Source organism: Marmota marmota, unplaced genomic scaffold (genome assembly GCF_001458135.2).
Source record: "Marmota marmota marmota unplaced genomic scaffold, marMar, whole genome shotgun sequence".
Lineage (NCBI taxonomy): Eukaryota > Metazoa > Chordata > Mammalia > Rodentia > Sciuridae > Marmota > Marmota marmota.
This window is the reverse complement of record NW_025999862.1, coordinates 954899-976680: the sequence shown is the minus strand read 5'-3', so window position 1 is coordinate 976680 and position 21782 is coordinate 954899. Positions and strand designations below refer to the sequence as shown.

The 21782-nt window shown below is 36.8% G+C and overlaps 1 protein-coding gene and 1 pseudogene across 1 annotated transcript in view; one reads left to right on the top strand and one right to left on the bottom strand.

Moving 5' to 3' along the window:
* Micu1 (mitochondrial calcium uptake 1) overlaps positions 1-20684 on the bottom strand; it is a 186426-nt gene extending 165742 nt beyond the window's left edge. The window contains exon 1 of the mRNA XM_048808814.1: positions 20549-20684. The gene's annotated coding sequence lies outside the window, so the exon portion shown is untranslated. The remainder of the gene's footprint in view (positions 1-20548) is intronic.
* Positions 1377-1501, top strand: LOC125618746 (annotated as a pseudogene).
* Positions 20685-21782: the final 1098 nt, after the last annotated feature.

Sequence of the window (21782 nt, the reverse complement as noted above, 5' to 3'; positions counted from 1 at the left end):
TATAAATAAATAAAATAAAGGTCTATCGACCACCATACATACACACACACACACACACACACACACACACACCCATATATTAGACAAAATCATCACAGAATTACCCGATTAAGAAAAAAAATGTGGCATATATACACAATGGAATATAACTCAGCAATAAAAGAGAATAAAATCATGGCATTTGCAGGTAAATGGATGGAGTTGGAGAAAATAATGCTAAGTAAAGTTAACCAATCCCAAAAAACCAAATGCCAAATGTTTTTCTCTGATATAAGGAGGCTGATTCATAGTGGAGTAGAGAGAGGGAGCATGGGAGGAATAGACAAACTCTAGATAGGGCAGAGGGGTGGGAAGGAAAGGGAGTGGGCAGGGGGTTAGAAATGATGGTGGAATGTGATGATCGTTATTATCCAAAGAACATGTATGAGGACATGAATTGGTGTGAATATACTTTGTATACAATAAGAGATATAAAAAAGTGTGCTCTATATGTGTAATATGAATAGTAACGCATTCCGCTGTCATATATAAAACTTAATAAAAAAAGAAAAAAAAAAGGACAAAGCCCTTATGGTTTCATACATCAATTCAAACAAATCTTTAAAGATGAAAAATGACTAAAAGCACTTGAAATGAAACAAGACTTCCTAATTCCTTCTATAAAGCAAATATAATATTGACATCATTCCCTGAAAAACACAGTAGAAAAAGAAGAATTATATAACAAAGTCAGTTATGAATATTAATGCAAAGATATTAAATAAAAAATCTGCCAACAGAATCTAACAACAAAATTTTAAAATTAATAAACTAACACAGTGGGATTTTTTTCAGAATGCATTGTTTCTTCAAAATTAAGAATATTGTTGGGCTGGGTTGTGGCTCAGTGGTAGAGCACTCGCCTAGCATGTGCGAGGCCCTGGGTTCGATCCTCGCACCACATAAAAATAAATAAATAAACAAAATAAAGGTATTGTGTACAACTAAAAAATAAAAATTAAAAAATTAAGAATATTGTTAATAACATATACCACATTAATAGGTCTAAGAAAAGAATCATGATTATCTCCATAGATGCTAAAAAAAAAGACCTCAAAGTTGAACACTTAATCCATTCAACACTGGCAAGAGCAATTGGATAGTCATGTGCAAATAATGAATCTTGACCCTGACAATGCACTACATATAAAAATTTACTTAAAGTGGAACACAGACCTAAACATCAAACCTAAAGTTTAAAAATTTCCAGAAGAAAAATTTAGTAAACCCCCATTAGTCAGGTATTTATTGAATATAACACAATAACAAATGAAAGAAGAAAAAAAAAGAATTACTGTAAGAGAAAAAATTTGACATTTGGATTACATCAAAATTAAAATCTTTTGGACTTACCACACACAGGCTTGTTCTTACACTGACTGTATAGAAAGAAGAGGCCTAAACCACATACACCTCAGCCCAGGCCCTGTGCCTGGTCTGTATTGTCAAAAGGGAAATATGGAGAATCTAAAAAAATAAAATAAAATAAAAATGTTTCCTCTTTTTTCTCCCATCTTTGGTCCTGAGGATTGAGCCCAAGGGTGCTCTACCACTGAGTTACATCCGCGGTCCCTCATACTTTTTATTTTTTGACAAGGTCTCACTAAATTGCCAGGTTGGCCTTGAATTTGTGATCCTCTTGCCTCAGCCTCTCAAGTAGCTGAGATTAGGGCAGGTGCCACCTTGCCTGGCAAATCTTTTCCTCTTAAAAGAGATTGTTACGAGGGGCTGGGGTTGTGGCTTAGTGAAAGAACGCTCGCCTAGCACGTGCAAGGCCCTGGATTTGATCCTCAGTACCACATAAAAATAAATAAATGAAATAAAGGCATTGACAACTACAACTAAAAAATAAATACTTAAAAAAAGATTGTTATGAAATTTTAATGCCTACTACAAGGAGAAAATATTGGGAAAATATATATCTGCAGAGGACTTTTTGCAGAATATACAAAGAACCTTTTCAATTTAAGATACACAATCCCATTTTTTTAAAATGGACAAAGGTAAAGCCAAGTGAAGTGGCACACTACCTGGGAAGCTGAGGCAGAAGGGTCACTTGAGCCAAGGAGTTTGAGACCAGATTGGACAACATAGCAATATTCCATCAAAAAAAAAAAAAAAAAGTGATAAAAATAGACAATGGTTTCAACAGACAATTGCCTTTGTAAAAGATAAGTGGATATCAAATAACTATAGCACATGAAAAGAGGCTCAGTGAACTGCAAATTAAAACCAAAATGAGATGTCAATGCATATCACTTCAGGGGCAAAATACTGACAAGGATTTGGAGCAACTGGGACTCTCATACACTGCTAATAGGAAAGTAAAATGTACAATATTGGAAAATACTTTGGCTCAAAATATAACTCCTCAAAATTTTAAACACAAAACTACCATATGATTAAATCATTCCACCTTAGGTTAATTATTAGAAAAACATACACACAGACCACTATTTGAACTAATAAACTCAGCAAACTAGAAGGATACAAAGTCAAAAAGCAAAAATGAATTGTATTTTTATACAATAGCAATAAACAATCAGAAAAGAAAATTAGAAAAATAATTCCATTTATGATAGCACCAAAAAGAGCAAAATACTTAGGAACTGACTTAAGGAGATGAAACACTTGTACAACGAAAACTTCAAAACATTGCTAAACAGTATTAAAGACTATTTGAATGAATGGAAATGCATGCCATGCTCACCAACTGGAGACTTAGCACTGCTAAAATACCATAGTAGCCAAGGTGATCTACACATTCAATGTAACCTCAACTCCATTGACATTTTCTGAAGAAATAGAAAAGCCCATCCTAAAATTCATTACCTATTTCAGGAGACTGAAAAAGAAAACAATCTTGAAAAAGAGTAATAATGCAAGAGGACTTACACTTCCTGATTTCAAAACTAACTACAAAGCTACAGTAATCAAAACAGTAGAACACTGGTATAAAGCTCTTTAGAAAAGAATATAGAGCCCTGAAACAAGCCCTTATATAGATGGTTATGATTTCTGACAAGGATGCCAAGACCATATAATAAGGGATAAAATATTTGCAAATCCTGTATCTGATAAGGGATTAATGTGCAGAATATATAATGAACTCATAAAAATTAACAATAACAAAAACAACCATATTAAAAAATAGACAAAGGACTTATAGAGTTATTTCTATAAAGTACACAAATGGCCAATAAGCACATTAAAAAATGTTCACGGGGGAGGGGTTGTGGCTCAGTGGTAGAGTGCTTGCCAAGCATGTGTGAGGCTCTGGGTTCAATTCTCAACATCGCATATAAATAAATAAAATAAAGGTCCACTGACAACCAAAAAAAATTTTTTTTAAATGCTCACATTACTAATCATTTGTGAGATGCAAATCAAAACTGCATAAAGACACCACCCCACATACATTAGGTTGGCTAATATTAAGAAAACAACAAGTGTTATGAGGAAATAGAGAAAATGGAATCTTTCCACACTGTTGGTAGAAAATGTAAAATGATATATCTCTGTGGAAAAAAAATGTGGCAGTTACTCAAAAAGTTAGAAACAGAACTGCCATATAATCCAGCAATTCTACTTCTGGGGATTTATTCAGAGGAATTGAAAACAAAGTCTCTATACATCTATGTTCATAACAGCATTGTTCAGCTACAACATGGAAGCAACCCAAGTATCCATGGATGGATGGATGGATAAGCAAATGTTATATATACATACAACGAAATATAAAGTGGCCTTAAAGAGAAAGGAAATTCTGAGGTGTTAATGAATCCTGATGTCATTCTCTAAATAAACTAAAGCATCCACAAAAACCCAACACTATATGATTCCACTCATGTGAGGTACTCAAAGAAGTCAGAATTATAGAGAGAAGAAGTAAAATAGTGGTTTCCAGGTGGCTGGGGAGATGGGAATGAGATATTATTTTATAATGAGTACAAAGGTTTGGTTTCACCAAAAACAAAAAACCTATTATAGCTAGGCAGGGAAGCATAATCCTGTAGTCCCAGGTACTCAGGAGGCTGATGCAAGAGAACCACAAGTTCAAGGTCAGTTTGGACAATTAAGCATGACTCTGCCTCAAAATAAAAGGCTGGGGATGTAACTCAGTAGTAAAGTGCTTGCCTTGTTTAGGCCCTGGATTCAATTCCCAGTACCACAAAAATAAATAAATAAGTTGTGGAGACGGATGATGGTAATGCTTGCATATTATGAATGTATTTAATAACACTGAACTATTCTTTTAAAAATTGTTTACATGTAAACTTTATATGTATTTTTATCACTATTTAAAAAAATATTAATGGAGTTACGAACATGGAATTGGGACAAACAGGTTAGAAAGAATTGGGGGATAAGGTATAGTAGAAGGGATGCTGGAGGAATAACATTTTTATGACTCTCAGAACCATGGTAATGTTTTACATGCCTACCATCTATTAGTGTTCCTTAAGGATAATTTCTCCTATGATTAAATTCAAAATCATATTATGGCAGATTTAAATTTTCTTCATGTCTTCTGATGCAAATCAGAATTCTACCCCAATATGTGGTATGCTGGCATTTGAGGAAAGAACAGGTGTTGCCTTTTTGACATGTTCCTACTCACCTCCCCTGAAGCAGGCCAAAAGAGGGTTTAGGTATAGCTCAGTGGTAAAGCACTTGCCTAGCTTGCACAAGTCCCTCTTTCCAGAGGATTCCTCCATACACCTTGAAGAAATGAGCAGAAGACTGGGATGCCAAGAAAACTCTCGAACAGGCTTTGTTAAGTCCCCCACAATTCATTATAATTAGATCATATCACCTTTGTCCAATTATAATTGTGCATTACTGACAACTCGTCATCAAACCTAAACATAAAAATACACATATTTCCTTGTGGTTTTTTTTTTGGGGGGGGGGGGGTGTCATAATTTCTGAAGGCTCCTGTGTCATGTAAAATTTACATTAAGAAATACATGTGCTTCTCTTTTATTTGTCTATCCTTTGTTACAGGGGCTATAATCACAAACCTTACAATGAGTAAGAAAAAGTTATTACTTTTTCTTCCCTTCAGTAATATGTAAGCAACAACATGTCACCATGTTATTTTGACCAGCTGGTAAAATATCTTGAAGAAAAATTTGAGTGGTAGGAAAATTGCCTTTAGGGAATGGGACCACAAAAGTCAAACCCCAAAGGAATTAAAGGAGGGGGGTAATAAAAAGGAAATTCTCCTGTTACATCTTTACTTTTCCTTCTTTATTAATATAGAAACATATTCCAGTATCTTGTACCTTAAAAAAATCCTTTCTTGACCCAAATCCTCTTACAGGCATAGGACCATTTCTATACTTCTCTCACCCCAAAACTTATAGAATGGAGTTTTTACAGTTGTTTCTCCTTGTATTCTAGTCTCTTTAACAAGCTCCAGTGAGATTTCCAGCCTCATTAATTTACTGAATTTATTCTTAGTATAAACCCAGTAATTTTCATTTTGCCAGGTCCTAGTCAGTTTTCTGTCCTGATCTTACCTGCTCTTAAGTAGGTTGAAAAGACGGTTACTCCTTCATCCTCAATATGCAGTCATGCACAGCATAACAACATTTGGTCAAGAACTGACCAGATATAGATATTTGAGATAGATATTTAGTTAGAGATAGATAGTTAGAGCCACAGAGAGAAAACTAAATCTCTAAAGGAGAAATGGTCCAGCTGGCATGTAGAATAGGTGGCTTGTGAACAACTCAAAAGTTGGACAAAGTGGCTTAAGGAACAAAAATGTATGAGTACCCTAAACAACCCATAAGTACTTCGTAACTTTCCAGTTCCCTGTAAGTTTTCAGGAATTAAGCAAAGCAGGAACAAGACCTCAATAGAAAGAAATCATTAACCTCATGAAGCCAGGAGCCAACATTTGACTGAACCATGGCCCTGAGACCCTATCATCTGATCAACCACCCCACCATAAGAGATGCTGATGTAAGCTAAAGCCTACATACCAGAAGAGATCCCCCTAAAGGGGAAACACTATTTTGCTCAATATTTCCCAGTCCCAAAGTCCAGTACCTTTGGATAATATATATTCTAACTAGTTATGGACCCTAATAGAATTTTAAGCCTTGGCAGATACATCTTACTATTAAGATGGTCCACATTCTGACAATGTATATCTTTGCTTTTAACTTTCTGATAAAGCTCTTCTTCTCTCTGCTAAAACCTAACTCATCCTTAAATTCTTTTCTACACCATGGTCAAGAGCCTGGAAGGTTGGAATAGAGGTCTCTTCTGCCTTTAAAGAAATTCACTTATAGTAACACTTCTATAAGACTATATGCTTAATAAAGTCACAGCTCTTAGTTTATATAAGTATATTCTATTGATGTTCACACAACAATTGTCAAATGACACATTTCTCAGAATGTATTCTTGTGCTTGCTATGAGACTACATTCTCTTGATTTTATACCTTTTCTCTGGTATTCTTTCCTGAATACCCTCTAAATGTTAGAATATAGGAATTATAATCTTCTCTTTTTACCCTCTCATCCTAGACAATGTCCTCATAGCCTATGGTTTTAAATGCCATTTATATGCTAAAAATTCCCAAAACATTATCTCCAGCTTGTGCTTTCCACATAGATCTAAACAGTATATTTAACTTCCTACACAGCAACAGTCTAAGTTAGCTTAGCCCAAAACAGAACTTTCGATTTCTATCAATCCATACCTGTTCCATGCATCTCATTAAATCATAACACAATCGAGTTACTCAAGCCCAAAATTGGGAGTGAGTTGATTTCTTCCTTCCTAAACTCTCAAGCAGAATCTATCAGGAAGCACTTTGGGGTCTGTTTCACAATGGCATGTCAATCCAGAAAATTTCTATTTCCACTTTAACAATGAAGTCCATACCACAATCCTATTAAGCTTAGATTCTTCCAATTGCTTCCTAAGTGGTCTCCTTGTTTTAATTCTCTATATTAGCCAGAGTAATCTTTTTAAAATACAAATCAGACATGTAGAGAATAGGCAGATCTATGGTCAGAAAGTGGATTAATGGTTGCATAGGGTAGGCAGGTGGAAAGTTAAGAGAAAATGAGTGGTAAGTGCTAATGAGTTCTAGGGTTCTTTTTGAGGTAATGAAAATGTTCTAAAATTGATTCTGGTGATGGTTACATGCCTCTGTGAATCTATGAAAAGTTTCTAAAGTTCTTTAGGTGAATTCTGTCTCAGTAAAGCTGTTAACAAGTGTAAATAGGATCATATGATTCTCCTAATAAGCAATTAAATTGAGATTAAAAAACAATTGACACTGAATCTACAGTCTATAAAAGGTAGGTCAGAATTTGCAGCTTGAACCTAACTAGGTCAACTGTCTACTAAAGAGAGAAAGGGGAGAAAAAAAAAACTTCCTAGGAATTATACAATATCTTCATTGTCAAAGTATGATATTCTAGGAGAATTCTTTGTCCAGAGACCTGTCCTTTAAAAAAAAAGTAAGAAAAATGAAAAATGCTTAAAGTTCTTCATATGGAAGAATAACCACATAGGAGAGAAACCTGTAAATTCAGGAATAAAGAAAGAGCAACAAATTGATTTGCATCACTTCTTAGAATTTTGCTGTGATTTTTATTTTTGTTCCCGTAGGGGAGGAAAATAATTTTCTCCTCTACCTTTCATGAGTGATTGGATGGAACAAAAGAAAAACAAAGTTTTAAAACATGTATAACACTGTATATATGGTAAATAACCCAGAGATTAGTAAATTTCTAGGGCAAATCTCAAAAGATTTGTCTTAGATTTCAGGAGAACAAAGAAAGAAGTTTTGGGGAGATAACCAGTCAAGATGAGATGGCCAGGGCTGAGGCCCCGGGTTCAATCCCCAGCACCTGGGGGAAAAAAAAGGTGGTAGTAGGCAGGGAATGGCCTGGAAAAACACAAGGATAAATTTAAATGCAGATTTAAAAACAGATGCTTTTTCCACTGATAAGTCTCTAGTGAATTAATTATCATCTCTCTTTTCTTGGTGTATCCCTATAAATGTAAATTTCTTACTAAAGGTTTACTAAATTTTCAGAGCCTCTCATATATCTTTAGTTTCTCAAAATAATCCTTATGACAGAAGGGCATATTTTGAAGTGACATTCTGGTCTCCTACAGTCATATTTTGGGGCGACATATCTTGAACCCCATCATTTCTCTGTACATAATATGCCATTTTTCCTCTGAGTACTTATTACTTGGCACATGGTAGCCTGTAGTAAGGAGGTGGGATGGGTTCTGTGTTGTCCTGTAGCATCAGTTTTTAGCAGGGATATTGTATCACTTGCTGAGAGCCACAGCCCAGTCGGAATGGCCCCTGGCATTTTGCCAACAGTATTGGTTGACAGGCGAGGCATTACTATCTGCCTCTTGGAGTTCTCTAGCTACTTTGGAGTTCCCGTGGGAATTCCCGGGGATTCCTGGAGAGTTCCCATTGGTTGGGGAAGTGCAGGAGGAGGGATTTCCGGAGGAGATATTTCCGGTTGCTGGTTCCTGGAGGAGCCCTGTGGCGGTAGGCAGATTTCCCGGGAGCGTGTGTGGAGTGTGCTGGTAGAGTTCAGAAATAAAGTTTGTTCCTGCTTCAGTGGCTCGTGATTTGTGCCCAGCCAGACTGAGGCAATCACTGAGTCTGGTGAATGGGGCCTTCTCAGTGGCCCTCCCTTTCCTTGGAATGTAGACTTCTGATGATCTGGGCTTTTGCCTCTCCCTCGGGGGTAAAGGATTTATTTTTCTTTTGTCTTCTAAACTCAAAGGATCTTCATCTTTCTCTGAGGTGACAAAGTTTTCTATCTTTCCCCAGTGGCTTAAAGTTTTTGTTATTTAGGGGAAAGATCTGAAAAGAGCTTATTGTTTTTCCCATTGTAGTGGATGCTCCCCTGTAATGGGCTTACTCTCCTAAAATAGCTTTGTCTCCTTCTCTTCCCTCAATCTTTTTTAAAATTGTATGTATTTATGGTATGCAATATCATGTTTTGGTATGCTTATGCATAGTGGAATGATTCCTCAAACTCACTGGTGAGTTCCTCATTGAGCGCCATTGAAAAGAGCCTGTGAGTGGCTGTAACTTTCTATGTGTTTAGGATTCCAGAAATTCTATGAATCTACTTCCCATTTAGCCTTTGGCAATCTTTGAAATATTTTAGCTGGATTTTAGGTATTTACCCTAGAAAAATGAAAAAACATGTTCACATGAAAAATTAAAAATGAATGTTCACAGAAGCTCTATTCATAGTTACATAAAAATATGTTCAATATCATTTGCCATTAGCAAAATGTAAGCTAAAACTACTATGAGACCATTACATACCTATCTCAATGCCAAAAAGAAAAATACCATATTTCACCACATATTGTCTGAGATACAATGCCATGGTTTTTTGTTTGTTTTTGCAAAAAAGTTGCACACAACCATTATGTGAAGCTTTAAAAAAAAAAGTGTCAGTGCCATACTTAAAAAATTTTACTATAGTGTTGCAAAGTATGAACTTAACAAAATTTAATCTTCTGAAAAAAAAAATTTGTCTTCTGTGTCTAAAGATCCTGCACCACCATCATTGGTTTTGTTATCTGATATGCTGTCTTCAGCAGAACCCATATAAGATATGTTTACCATTAATACTGCAGCACTCTAAACAAACCACAGGAAGGTCTTTGGAAATACACTCACAAAGCCATGTGTACTAAAAATTCTAGGCATGTACACAGAACAATATTATTCAGCCTTAAAAAAGGAAGGAAAGTGTGACACGCTACAACATGGATGAACCCTGAGGTCATTATACTAAGTCAAGTCAGATACAAAAGGACAAAACTATATGATTCCACTTATATGAGGTACCTAAAATAATCAAATTCCTGGAGACAGAAAGTATTATTATTACCAAGAACTAAGAAGAGGGGTAGTGAGAAGTTATTGTTTAAAGGGTAGAAGTTCTATTAGGAATGATGAAAAAGTTCCAAAAATGGATAGTGGTGATGGTTGCACAAAATGGTGAATATCCAAAGCTACTGAATTGTATACTTAAGCAGCCAAGATAGTAAATTTTACATTATGTATACTTTACTGCTATTTAAAAAAGAAAATCCAGGGGCTGGGGTTGTGGCTCAATGGTAGAGTGCTTGCCTTGCATGTGTGACGCCCTGGGTTTGATTCTCGGTATCACATACAAATAAATAGACGAACTCTAGAGATAGGGCAGAGGGGTGGGAGGGAAAGGGAGGTGGCGGGGAGTTAGCAAGGATAGTGAAATGTGATAGATATCATTATCCAAAGTACAGTATGAAGACACGAATTGGTGTCAACATACTTTATATACAACCAGAGATAAGAAAAATTGTGCTGTGTATGTGTAATCAGAATTGTAATGCATTCCACTGTCATTTTTTTTTAATCAATTAAAAAATTCATCATCAACAACTAATAAAAATATTTTTTTAAAAGAAAATCCGGGCTGGGGTTATGGCTCAGTGGTAGAGCGCTCACCTTGCACGTGTAAAACCCTGGGTTCGATCCTCAGCACCACATAAAAAAATAAACAAAATAAAGATATTGTGACCATGTATAACAAAAAACTATTAATAAAGAAAAAAAAAGAAAATTCAATCTAGTCTAAAAAGCTTATTATGATCCTATTATGACTGGACAGAAATTTCCCAAGGTAGTATAACTAGAATTTAATAAAAAGGCTGTTCAAGCGGTAGCGTGCTCGCCTGGCATGCATGTGGCCCGGGTTTGATCCTCTCTCTCTCTCTCTCTCTCTCGCTCTCGCTCTCACTCTCTCTCTTAAAAAAAAAAAAAAAAAAAGCCAGACATAGCAATTTAGCTAGGCACTAAGCAACTCACTAACCCTGTCTCTAAATAAAATACAAAATAGGGCTGGGGATGTGGCTCAGTGGTCGAATGTCCCTGAGTTCAATCCCTGGTTGCCCCCACCCCAAAAAAGGTAAAGTCAACTGAAGTGTTGATGAATGGACAAATGGATAAGCAAAATGGTATGTGTGTGTGTGTGTGTGTGTGTGTGTGTGTATTAAATATTATTCAGCCTTTAAAAAGAAGGAAATTCTGGCCTATGCTACAAAATGGATGAATTCTGAAGCCATTATGCTAAGTGAAATAAGCCAGTAACAAAAATAGAAATATTGTGTGGTTTCCCTTATATGAAGTACCTAGAGTACTCAAATCATATAGAAAGAAAGTATAATGGAGATTGTCAGAGGTTAGAAGAGAGGGGATGGTGGGAGTTGGTGTTTTAATCAGTATGGCATTTCAGTTTGGGACAAACAAAGTTCTGGAAATTATTGGCACTGTTAGTTATATGATAACATGAATGTACTTAATGTCATTTACATTAATTAACTATTCAAAAGATGAATTTTCTAAATTATGGTAAAACATACATAAAATTACCATTTTAACTACTTGTATGTGTGGCTGTGCACACGTGCATTCAGTACTGGGGATTGAACCCAGAGTGCTGAGCTACATCCCCAATCCTTTTTTTTTTTTTTTAAGCTTATTTTATTTTTTTAGTTATCAGTAGACCTTTTATTTATTTATTTATATGTGGTGCTGAAAATTAAACCCAGTGCTTCACACATGCCAGGCAAGTGCTCTACCACAGAGTCACAACTCCAGCTCCCCCAATCCTTTTTGTTAAAGACAGGGTCTTGCTAAATTGCTACGGTTAGCCTCAAATCTGTGATTATCTTGCCTCAGCCTCCCAAATTGCTGGGATTACAGACACACAGCACCATGCCCAACTCATTTTAACCACTTTTAAGCATAAAATTAAGTGGCATTATATACATTCACCATGTTGTACAAAAACAGCACAACCCTAACTTCTGCAGAGAAGAGGACAATTACATTGTATCCTTTCTCAAATACTGGATTTGTCTGATTGCTTCCTTATAGTCAGGTTTGAGTTGTTTATTTCTTTTTACTTTCTTCAAACAAGAAGTTACATATAGGATGGGCATGGTGGCAGGGACAGGAGGATTGCAAGTTCAAAGCCAGCTTCAGCAATTTAGCAAGGCTCTGAGCAACTCAGCAAGACCCTGTCTCTAATAAAATACAAAAAGGGCTAGGAATGTGGCTCAGTGGTTAAGTGCCCCTGGGTTCAATCCCTGATACCAAAGAAGAAGAAGAAGAAACACCCAAAAGTTCCATCAAAGTCTAAGTAATTTAGTTAGAATACTGAAAAGATTATTTTGTATACTTCATGAGCCTTGGTTTAGATTTTCTTCTCTAATATCTAATCTGCCATTATTTCCATCAAATACATTTTTCACCTCAAATATTATTATAGTTTACATCTCTATAAATTCAGTGTGGGTCTTTTTATATCTTCTCTGCTTAGCATTTTTAATCTTTCTTCTGGTTACCTGAGCATATATATTACACTATTTAAAAAAAAAACAAAAACAGCTATTCTAATGTGTAGGGGTAAATTTTATTATGTTCTGAAACTATTTAATGTCCCTCTCTACTAATCTTCTTTGTCACTTCTTATTTGGTTTTTTATTTTTTTTCTCATCATTATGTCATATTTTCCTGCTTCTTTGTATACCTAGTAATTTCTGATTGGGTGTGAGACAATGTGAATTTAACCTTGTATGCTGGACATTTCTGTCTTCCTGTAACTATAATTGAGCTTTCTTCTGGGACAAGATTAAGTTACCTGGAGGCAATTTGACCCTTCCAGATCCTGCTTTTTCGTTTTGTCAGACTAGGCCAGAATAACACTTAGTTTATAGCTAATTTACCCTACCTATGAAGGTAAAAACCTTTCAGAGTCTACACAGGCACCAGACACCCTCAATTAGGAGAAACCACTATGCTTTGCCTGGGTTCTCTCTTCCTCCTCTGCAGCTGACACACTCTTCCAGGCAGCAAGCCAGAGAATCACAGAGCTCATCTTGTTTGTTTGCCAACTCTCAGGCATCACTCTTTTTGTATGATGTCAAAAATCTAGAAAATCACTGCTTTCGTCTGGTTAGTTTTGTTACTGTTTGTTTTTTGGGTTTTTTTTTTTTTTTTTTTTGATTGTTTGTTTTTTGACAGTATGGAGTATAGAACCAAGGACTCTGGATGCTAAACTACACTCCACTCATTTATTTTATTTTACTTTTCACTTTAAGAAAGGGTCTTGCTAAATTACCCACCTGGCCTCAAATTCTGTGATCCTCCTGACTCAGCCTCCTGAGTAGTTGGGACTACAGGTGTGCACTAGTGTCACTGATTTTTATCTGCTTTTTAAGTAATTTCACACAGGAAATAGTTGAAGACCTGAGAAAATTAACAATACCTCTTATTTGAAATGCATTACAATAGAATCCACCTGATAATTTGTTTGGTTTTAGAGATGGGGCATCTTACTTTGTTGCCAATAGGCCTCAAATTCCTAGGCTCAAGGAATATTCCTATCTCAGCCTCCTAAGTGCTAGACTACAGGCATAGATGCCCCACCTAATTGGATAATTTTTTAAAATATGATTTCCAAATGTAAAAACTGAATTTCATTTCAAAAAGTAAGGAATATGACTGAAATACAAACTTACTATTGAACTATAGACTGCAAATTCATTTATAATGTTCTACAACAGCTGTCAAATAGAATATGTTGCAATGACAGAAATTATATCTTATATCTATGCTGTTCAATGCAGCAGCCTGTAGCCATATGTGACTACTGAATACCAGAAACATACTAGTGAAATTGAAACAATTTTTAAAAAATTTTAACTGGCTTAAATTTAATTATCCATTCATCTGTCTGTTTCCTCCACTGGACTGTAAGTTCCCTGAAAATGAAATTTATTTTTCATCTCCCCCTCCAGTGCCCCAGTACATATTAGATACATATGGTAGATATGTGGCAGAATGTACAGACCGAATTTCCTAGATATATCCAATAAGTTCTCTAAATACCAAAGAGTGATAAAGGTTACAGAGTACAGACTTAATCTCTTGGACTGTATCTTTATTCCGATTTTTTTAAAATATTTTTTTAGTTGTAGATGGACACAATATCTTTATTTTATTTATTTATTTTATGTGGTGCTGAGGATCGAACCCAGGGCCTTGCACATGCTAAGCGAGCACTCTGCCACTGAGCCACAACCCCAGACCTCTTATTTGGATTTTTAAAGCAGATGAAAAATTTTATCTATTCATTTATTCATCAAACACATTCTGAGCTCTTCATATGCCACATTGCAGAGTACTGATTCAATCCTCCTAGTAGGCAAGCAAACTACTAGCGTTTATTTCTTAAAAGTAAAAAAAAAAAAAAAGATCCAGGGTCTGGGGATGTAGCTCAGTAGATAAAGCTCAGGGTTAGAGCACTTGCCTAAGTGCTCATAAGGCCCCAATTACCAGTAGGAAAAAAACAACTGTTGCTCAACATTCTGAAATTGGGAAAATAATATTACTTAAGGTATCATTTCTGTTGTAGTTATTATTAACAAAAACATGAGAACTTCTATATCCCAGATACTTGGCATACACAAAATAAACTTAATCTTCACAAGACCCCTATGAAACAAACATCATTTCCATTTGCAATGGAGCAAACTCAAGTTCACAGAAATTAGTGTTAAGAAGTGATAAATAAAGAAATAAAAACAACAAAAAGAAACAAAAACAAAACAAATAAATAAAAGAAGTGGGTTTTAGAATATATAGCTATTTAAACTTTAGACTGTGCTGCCAATGTTAGCAATTAAAGTTCAAATGTCCACTGAATTGAGCTGCCGAAATTTCTTTTGATCAAAAAGACAACGGAGGGCTGGGGTATATATCGCTCACCTAGCACATGTGAGGCCCTGGGTTCGATCCTCAGCACCATAAATAAATAAATAAATAAATAAATAAATAAATAAATAAAGGTATGTTTAAAAAAAAGACAGTGGAGTAAACAATGTTACTTTAATTATATTTTCTCTTAAAATACAATGAACCATTAGAAGAATGCATAATGATAAAAAACAGACATTAACATTAACTATAGTTTTAAAGTTAATACCCAGTGACAACAATTAGTGGCAACAATAGTGATTTTTCTTATAACGTTCAAAATGAAGTGGTGTCTACAAAAACATTTTTATTTACTGTTTATAAATTACTGCATCTCAGTCAAATTTACTTACTGTAATGAAAATACCAATATTCATGAAACTAGGGTTGTAGCTCAATGATAGAAAGTGTGTTTAGCATACACTAGTCCCTGGGTTCAACATGCAGCACCAAATCCCCCCTCACACACATACACACAAAAGTAATAATAATAATTAATTTTAACCAACTGGCCAAATACACAATATATTTAAAGTTATAAAACCTGAATACTCCAGAGCAAAGATACTAGACATACATGTAATGACAAAAAATATACAAAGTGAAAAAGTTTAAATTGAAAGGGTCCTATACATGTAATAGCAATACAGTTTACACTGGAAGAGGTGAAATTTCAAGGTCCATAAATTAATAATAGGCATTTTTAAAAGGAAAAAAAATCACTACAGAAACTGTAGATACAACTGCAAAAGGAAAGTAAGTTCTCTTAAATACAAATACAAGCCAAATACAAGTGTAAGCCAGGTTGAGGCAGGAGAAATTCAAGTTAGAGGTCAACCTGGGCAATTTAACCAAACACTGTCTCAAAAAGAAAAAAGAAAAGGGGGGCCACCGGAGTTGTGGCTCAGTGGTAGAGTGCTTGCCTAGCATGTGTGAGGCAGTGGGTTTGATTACTAGCACTGCATGTGAAGAAATAAAATAAAGGTCCATTGACAACTAAAAAGCATTTAAAAATTAAACAAAAGGGCTGGGGATGTAGCTCAGTACTATTGCACCTACTTACAATGCATAAGGCCCTGAATTCAATCCCCAGTAGAGCAAAAACAAACAAAAAACCTCAAATACATACAAACACCTGTCATTTTTACCTATCCAGCAACCATTCTCCCTTATCCAGGAAATAACACCTCAATTTACACTTGGAAACTAAATATCCCCCACTTCTAATTCATGTGATTTGAAACCATGTTTCGCATTTCCCTAATCCACAGTGGAAATAAAATTGAAACCTGGTCACACAAAGCATTCCACCACCTGCCCACAGGAAATGGCCTCCAGGATGACTGAAGACCCAAGTCAGGCCAAGTGTAAGACTACCAGACAGAAGTTTGCTAGAACAGCAGAGAAAGGGAAGTTCTCTTTCTTCTGTGGTTTCTAATATTGTAAGGTATAAGCCCAGTGCTATTACTACTATCTTTCTCAGGAAGCCTGACTCCATAGTTTCAACTACTTTTCCACAATGATCCCCAGATACACAAAGGGAACTAGTGATCTGCTGCTAAGGAAAAAAGATAAATGTGGACTGGGATTGTGGCTCAGTGGTAGAGTGCTTGCCTAGCATGTGTGAGGTACTGGATTTGCTTCTCGGCACCACATATAAATAAATAAAATAAAGGTCCATTGACAACTAAAAAATATATTACAAAAAAGATAAGTGTTAAAATATTATATTTTTCAAATTTAAGACCATACTATTAATTTATTTATTTTGGTTCTGGGAACTGAACCCAGGGGCACTCAACCACTGATCTACATCCCCAGCTCTTTTTATTTTTTATTTTTAGACAGGGTATCACTAAATTGCTGAGGCTGGCTTCAAACTTGGATCCTCCTGCCTCAGCCTCCTGAGTTGCTAGGATTACACACATGTTCCATGACAAGCTTATCAAACTTTGTTTTTATGATAGGAAAAATAAAACATTTAAAGCATACTGTCCCTCTGTTTTCTTCTCATATATGCTCAGATATTTATATTTAATAGCTTAAAAGCATTAACAGCCGCACAGTGGCGCACACCTGCAATCCCAGCAGCTCAGAGGCTGAGGCAGAAGGATTGCAAGTTCAAAGACAGCCTCAGCAATTCAAGGAGGCCCTAAGCAAATTAGCAAGAACCTGTCTCAAAATAAAAAAAATAAAAAGTGTTGGGAATGTGGATGTGGCTTAGTGGTTAAGTGACCCTGGGTTCAATCCCTGATACCAGGAGCAAAAAAAAAGACATTAACAATTTTCTCAGAATTTACCCAAACAAATAGAACATGCACCTAAAAAGAATCACTTTTTTTTTCTTTTGGCACAAAATAAAACAATTTTCATTTTTAGCAGGAGTGGAAGGTTGTGAGTGGTAAACCTTTTTTTTTTTTTTTTAGAGAGAGAGAGAGAGAAGTTTAATATTTTATTTTTTAGTTTTCGGGGGACACAACATCTTTGTTCATATGTGGTGCTGAGGATGGAACACGGGCCACACGCACGCTACCGCTTGAGCCACATCCCCAGCCCAGTAAACCTTTTTTAAAACTTGATTCTTAAAGTCAGGAGCAGTGATGCATACCTACAATCCCTTAGGGGGCTGGAACAAGAGGATCATGAGTTCCAGGATAGCCTCAGCAACTCAGCGAGGCCCTAAACAACTTAGCAAGACCCTGCCTCACAATAAAAAAATAAAAAAGGGATTGGGGGGGGCTGAGGCTGTAGCTCAGTGGCAGAGCACTTGCCTAGCATGTATGAGGCACTGGGTTTGACCCTTAGCAACACATAAAAATGAAACAAATAAAATAAAGGCATGCTGTCCATCTACAACTACAAAAAAGGGGGTGGGGGGGGGTAGGGATATAGTTCAATGGTAAAGCGCCCCTAAGGTTCAATCCCCAGCACCAAACAACAACAACAATAATAACAATAAAAATAAATAAAATTTGTTCCCAGAGAGACTATTAGAGGAGAAGAAGTACATTGGGGAAAGGAAAGAGCAGGGGACAGTAGTGGAGGAGGGAGGGATATAATCAAAGAATATTAGTTGCACGTATAAATATGCCACAATGAAACTCATTATTCTGTATAATTAAAATGCACTAATAAAAATGGCTCTTCACCCAGCTATTCCACTCCTCGGTCTATACCCAAAGGACTTAAAATCAGCTTACTATAGTGACACAGTCACGTCAATGTTTTAGCAGCACAATTTACAATAACTAAACTGTGGAATCAACCTAGATGCTCATCAATAGATGAGGAGATAAAGAAACTGTGGTATATATACACAATGGAATATTACTCAGCATTAAAAGAGAATAAAATTATGGCATTTGCAGGTAAATGGATGGAGGTGGAGAATATCATGTTAAGCAAAGTAAGCCAAACCCCAAAAAACAAGGCCAAATGTTTTCTCTGATTAGTAGATGCTGAACCATACTGGGGGGAGGGCATGGGAAGCCTGGAGGAACTGTAGACTGGGCAAAGGGGAGGGTGGGGAGGAGAGGAGACATAGGGCAGAAAAGATGGTGGAATGAGACAAACATCATTACCCTAGATACATGTATGATTGCATGAATGGTGCCACTCTACATTGTGTACAACCAGAGAATTGAAAAGCTACGCTCCATTTGTACACAATGAACTAAAATGCATTCTGCTGTCATGTATAGCTAAGTTAGGAAAAAAACCACACCCACAAAAAAATGGCTCTCATATAAAAATGAATATATTAAACAACTCTGTATGGGAAAAATCATTAATATTTAGCAAGTGTTACAGTTATTATAAAAATTGCTCAAGATGTGAAACTAACTTTAAAGTTTAAAAATGGGAAAATTATGTTTAAATAAGGTTTTATCAATTACATTACTGCAAATATTTATTGTCATTATGTAACCTGTACCTTTGCTCTGGGATATTCAGGTTTTGTAACTTTAAACATATTATGTATTTGGACAATGTGGTAAGTAATTACTGCAGTACTATAATTCTAAATACTGTAAGACCTAAAGAAGCTGGTCAGTTAAGCATTTCTGTCACAATTATTTAACGTAATATTGAATTATGACAGAAATTAAATACTGTTAGTTTTTTTTTAAATACACAAAAATGAATCACAGGATACGCTCTTTGGGAATATATAAAATCCAGTCAACAAAGCAGGGAGCGGTGGTAGGCACCAGTAATCCCCCCTACTCGGGAGATTGAGACAGGAGGATCACTTGAGTCCAGGAGCTGGAAGCCAGCCTGGGCAACAAGAGTGAGACTCTATATGCCCCCCCACCAAAAACAGTGTGCTGAATATAGTAATTACTCTATTGAGTATACAGGAAGACAGTTTAAAAAAGCTTTTGTTAGCTTCTATAACTTTTTCCCATTCTCCCCAGGCACACAAGCCATCTTCACTTTTTGTTAATATTATTTGGCATTTTAGGATCCCCAGTAAGGACACTTACATGTCAATAACACTTTCTTGGCATAAAGAGGTGGCCAGAGTGATGTCTTTGAAATGGAAAAGATAATGAAAGATTTATCAAGAGTGGGGGCAAACATAAGCTGGAGGCCACAACTTCTCACAGATAAGTGGCAGTAAGTTCTGAAACTTTTAGGATAAGGCATTCTTCAGCGCTCATTACCTGTCCTCAAGAGAACCAGCAGGTTGGTTAATTCGCCATATGGCTCAAAGACCTAAACTCTCCTACAGTTTTCAACTTCAAACCTGTTTAAATCTATGCAAACTCCTAGCACTGCTAAATCACTTCCACACTTGACCCAAAAGGATGCTTTAACACAACAAAAGTGGATCGAAGAAGCCACTGGGAAAAAAAAAAAGTGTGATTAAAAACATCTATTTATAAAAGAACTAGAATACAATGTCTTTCCTGGATTCCACAAGGAGAATATTTACAATCCCTTAGATATAAAATGTTTATTCTACTTGTATTTACAATACTTAACAAAGCGTCGGACATCTAAGTGAGAGGTAAAGATTACAGAGATGACAACAGAAAAGAACAGTCCGTCTGAAATCCTCTTTCAACACAGATTGTCAGTTTCACCCAAACCATCAGTGTACCAGGATGGGACGGTGAGAAGGAAACGAGACAAACTGGAGAGTAGGGGGTGGGAGGCGGGCAGAGATGGACACAGAGACAGAATGAGAACTCAAAGGCACTGAAAAAGATAACAGCGAGAAGCCTATACTTTGTTTTGTTCCCTTTAGGCGACGATGATTTTCACTTTTTTCGACTCAATGATTAATACATCTCCCCATCAGAGATCCAGCCGTAAACTCCCTCACCCACTTCTGACCACATCCACAAATGCCAGGAGAACCAGTCAAGGCTACCTGTGTCTACTGAGCGCCCAAGTGAACCCTGCCTGTGGGAACCCGCACTGGGAGAAGTTCTCCCGGGACAGGAATAAAGGACCGGGTGGGATGAAGGAAAGCGGAGGACGGGAAGCAGGCAGGGCTCAGGACGCCTCTCAGCAGCCGGAGCTGAGCGCGTCGGAGCAGCGGTCCCGCCTAAGTCGCCAGAACCCGAGGGGCTGGCCCCGCAGCCCGAGTCCCTAAAAGCCGTCCCGCCACCCTCTTCGCCTTCCCTAAAAGGCTGTCTCCTTACCCGCCTCAGAGTCCTAGACTCACCCGTCTAGGCTCGAGCTTTGGCAGCTCCAGGGTCAAAAGCCGCCCACCTCTGGCAACCATAGAGACCGAGAACCAGAGAAGCCTCTCCCTCCACCGCCCACACTCACGTGACTCCCGTAGCCGCTGGGCCTGTCGGGATCTCGGCGAAATGAGTGGGCGGGGGAAAGCACGGGAAAAGGGGAGGGTAGAGAGGAGGCGGGGAAGTAACTCGCTCCGCCCCGCTCTCAGACCCCGCCCCCTCATCGTTTAGGCGGGAAAGCAGGCTGCAGCCCAGAAGCCCTTGATTATTTCTTCCGGTTTTCCCCTCCCGTAGGGGGCCTAGGAGTCTGATAAGGAATGAATTGGGAGCTCTCATTTTCGCGTTGGTTGGGCAAAAAGGAACCTGTGATGAAAGCTGGGCCACAGGGAGGTGGAAGTTGGTTCTTTCCAACAGCCTTTATTTTTAAGCTTCGGGTAAAATGTACCTATTTCATGATCTTGAAGGTTTTTTGTTTTTTGTTTTTTGGGGTTTTTTTAGAAACCTCGCCACTTCCTTTACTGAATGAGTTGTTCAAGTGTTTTATTTGCAAACTAATATTATTGCAGAATTTAGTCCCTACGCTTCTAATAACATGTTTTTCTCCCTAAGAAAGTATTTATGTCGGAAATGGAATGAGGAATAATCCTCTCTCCTGCTATGGAAATAAAATGAAAATATTATGATCATACCAGAGAACTTTTAAGTTTCAAAAAATAAATAAATAAATAAACTGTTCTGTTTAGCAGAGCTGTAGAACACCATTGAGCCCGACACAGTAGAAGGAGAAAGGAAGAAAACCAAGAAAGAGGAAAAAGAAACAAAAGGCAACAACCTTAGAAACAAAAGATGACAGACAAAACTATCACTGATTTGCATTTGTGAAGTAAGCAAAATCAAATATATTCTTCATTTCTCCTTAAAGGTCCCTCTCTCCCTAGTAACCTAAGAAAAAGAAATTACCTTGTTCACAGTATTCACCTACAACCCAATATTGGTTTACAACCAACCTGAGGGGTAGATATTGTTTTTATTCATTTACAAGTGGGGAAGCAAGCTATGATTCTTAGGGAATTCTGTAAATGCTGTAGCTAGGCATACATGATCTGAAAGACACTGAGGTCTGGATTCTCCAATATTCTTCAATCTGCTTTTCCCTGGATCTACCCTTCAAAGTAGTTAAGAATTTGCTTCCTAGCTATCAAAATGTATCTTTAA